This window comes from Tamandua tetradactyla (assembly GCF_023851605.1).
Source record: "Tamandua tetradactyla isolate mTamTet1 chromosome 15 unlocalized genomic scaffold, mTamTet1.pri SUPER_15_unloc_1, whole genome shotgun sequence".
NCBI classification, from domain to species: Eukaryota; Metazoa; Chordata; class Mammalia; order Pilosa; family Myrmecophagidae; genus Tamandua; species Tamandua tetradactyla.
Genome location: NW_027518244.1, coordinates 821,915 through 825,459, shown reverse-complemented (window position 1 = coordinate 825,459; position 3,545 = coordinate 821,915).

The window sequence follows — 3,545 nt, the reverse complement described above, 5'->3', positions numbered from 1 at the left end:
ACTGGGACTTAGATATTTTTGTTAAAGCACACCTTCTTCTGAGAAGATAGCCAGTCTTCCCAGCTAGAGTGTACATTAACTGTTTTGTTTGTTTTACCAAGTTCACACAAAGGCAACAGTAATTGAAAAGAACAGATTGTTTTCATGAGATCAATTTTAAAACCCATACATAGACATTTCCTTTTTACTCTGAAATGTGTAAGATTTAATTTATAAGATAGTAATGATAAGCTGTAATACAAGAAAATTTCTTCTTTTTATTCTTCCTAAAATTTAATTTAGGTCCATTTTAATTCATACAGTTTCCTAAGTCAGTCAGGGGTCAGCTTGATTCCCCAGTAAAATTCCCATTAGTAAAAGCTTTTTTTAAATTAGAAATCATGTATTTCAATGGTGTTTTACTGACTTCCCCTCTCACATCTGTGGCACCAATGATTAGTGGGAGGGCTTGCAGAAAAACAGCAAAGGATTTTGAATAAGCTGTCACTTCATTCAGTTCAGCCGCTCCTCCATGGGGACCTTGGGCACTTAAACCCCAAGCCAGCCCCCCCTTTCAGGGTTGCTTATCATGGGCCATATGAGTATTGCCACAAACTTGCAGAAACTGAACTCACTCACGGCCTAGTGTGCAGCCCAGGACTTCCTTTCATTCACACAATTCCACACACACATTCCAATGCCCCCCTGCACCACCCTTCCCATAACTGAATCTGAAGACTTCCATTTCCCCTGGTCCTCCAACTGGAGACTGGTACTCAGAGCATCTGTGGGAGTTGATCAGGCTCCCCTTCCACTCAGCCCCCCCTAGCATTTTATGAGTGGGTTGAAACTGATGAACTCAGGTGCTTACCAGACAGATGGGCGGTTCTCCCAGAAACCTGCTTCCAGAAACTGTCCCTGATCCATTGCTGCTCTGACAGTGACAGGCGCCCCATCCAGGGAGTTCAGGAATCCAAGAGATGGGAAAATTTCCCACTGCTGGCACTGGATTCCATCGGGTCTCCAGTCAAGTGTCTCCACCGCCTTGGGTAGGGAGGTAAAAGTACACCTGCCTCATATCCCTGACAAACCCCCATAAATGTAGCACGAAAACCAGGAACAAGGCCACAGGCCTCCAGGAATGTTCTGCAAAGTTATAACAGGCTGAGACCAAGGATCTATTGTTCTGGGAAGCAGGTTCTATTTTCTATGGCCATAGGGCTCAGTCGAGTAGCCTCTGAAAGTCTGAGTACTGAACAAAAGGCAATCTTAGCTTTTATAGACTGCATGACATGTTAAATACAAGGCAAACAAATAGCTAATTTAAGTTGAGAATGGCCCAGAGCTGAAGCATTGAGGGATCCCCATCCCAGGAATGTCTTATCTTGCCTACATGTATCTTCACCAGTTCCTAAAGGCTGGGGGAGAGTGTTTCTTTACCAGGAATGTGTCTTATCTCGCTTACCTGCAAGGAGAGGGTGTTTGGGGATTTTCCACAGAGAGCACAGCTAAACCTGAAAGAGGGGGAGGCCTGCCTGTTGCAATGTCATTGGAGCTTACTACATTGGATTCCTTCTGCATCTGAATTATGACTTGAGAGTTACTCAGTGTGTCCCTGTAAGGGAAATATCTATTATGGCAAGCTCAGGATATTAGAGATGGCACCTGACAGCAAACCCTTCAATTAGACAGATTCATAGATATGGCATATGAATGGGCCCATCTCAAGAAAATATTTCTCTCTTGAGCTATTACTAAAAGGCACATTAAAGTTATGGAAAAATAGAAAGCAAGGAACATCAAAGCCAATCCTTCTAGGAAGATTTCTTCTTAAACAAATAGGCTTTCCAGAGGTTCCTATGTTCTGGATCATAGGGAGGATTCACTATCACTTTGGAATTCTGGCTAACAGGATGGGTGCCTCTGTGTTGAAATAGTTTTAACTTAACTATGGTGTGGTGAATTCAGGACTTTATTCTCTGCAACTTAAGAAAATAATGAGTAACAAGCAATGCTAAATATGGCCCAACCCATTTCAGATTTAGTAAAGCCTGGGAACACTTGTATTTCCAAGTGTGGAGCCAGATACTATCCCCATACTTGTAATTGTGTATGGGGGTATCTGTAGGAAACTTAAAATGATTAGAGGAATAATTATCAATTTCAGTGAGAATACCACCTAAAGGTTTTACATGTTGAATATTTATTTATTGAATATTCTGATCTGGAATACATATTACCTGCATATTCAATCTTTGGAAATGACCTTTTAGATGTCATTTCGTTAAGGCTTAAACATAACCTGCTTTGGGGTGATGCAATACTCTTATCCTCCAGAAGGCAAAAGGCAAATCTTTATCCCATTTTAAATGAGCTTCCAAGCCGATTTTCAGTCAGTTTGTCTTTTAAAGTTGGATTCCAGCATTCTGCTTTCCCTAGAGAATGTGGCCCTTAGAAAGAACATATGCAACAATTAATGCCTAAGAGTCCTCAGAGATATTCAGCAAACCTTGCCACAAAAACTGGTTTCCTGTTGATTTGAATAGAAAGCAGAATTTCAAATCTGGAAATAACTTTACAACATTTTAAAATTTCTTTTCCAAAAAAGAAAAGCTTCTGACTATCAAAGAAAAGTATACTCAAATACTACAAATATCTGAAGTTTCCAGGGACTTCTGGCATTACTGAAAAAACTTTTTATCAGTTCTCTTCACCATTGCTTTAGTTTGCTAATGCTGCCAGAAATGAAATATACAAAAAATGGTTTGAAACTTAGGAATTTATTAGGTTACAGGTTTGCAATTATAATACCATAAGAATATCCAACTAAGATATCCAGAAAGAGATACCTTGACTCAAGCAAGGCCAACCTGGGAAGGCACATGGCTGAAGACTGTTGGTGCATTGGCTTCTGGTTTCAAACAGCTTACCTGGGAACATTTTCTTTCTGCATCTCCAAAGATCGCTTTCTGGGACAGCTCAGAGATTTTTTTCAAAATGGCTTTTTCTTAAAGAACTCTAGTAAGTGGATTAAGACCCACTTGAATGGGTGGACACATATCACCGTGGAAATTACCTAATCTAAATGTCCCACCCACATTGAGTGGTCACATCTCCATGGAAACAACTTAATCAAAAGATCATACCCAACAGTAGGTCAGACCCCAGAAAATTGGATTACAATAAAGAATATGGCTATTCTGGGTTATACAATAGCCTTTACCCAGCACAGTCAACTAAGCTTCTCTACTATCTATGGATTGATTTCCTATGCAGTGGAGAGTGGCTAATTCCTTAAGATGCATTACTGCATCTAGCAATTCTAGAATTAGATCTACATGCATTACGTCCTTGTTGGTTGTGATTAACAGATCATGCTCTTTCCACACTGCTCTGTGAGCATGGCTAAATGGGAAAAGTATAACTTGAGTGTGTGAAAATGGTGACTCTGTCCTACATTCAACTTTTAGGAGGACAAACAGCTTTTCAATTTGTGCTGATATTCCCAGCAGAAGAGACTATGCTTCAGGTATCTCTGAATGGGTAACTACTGAATATGCTGCCTT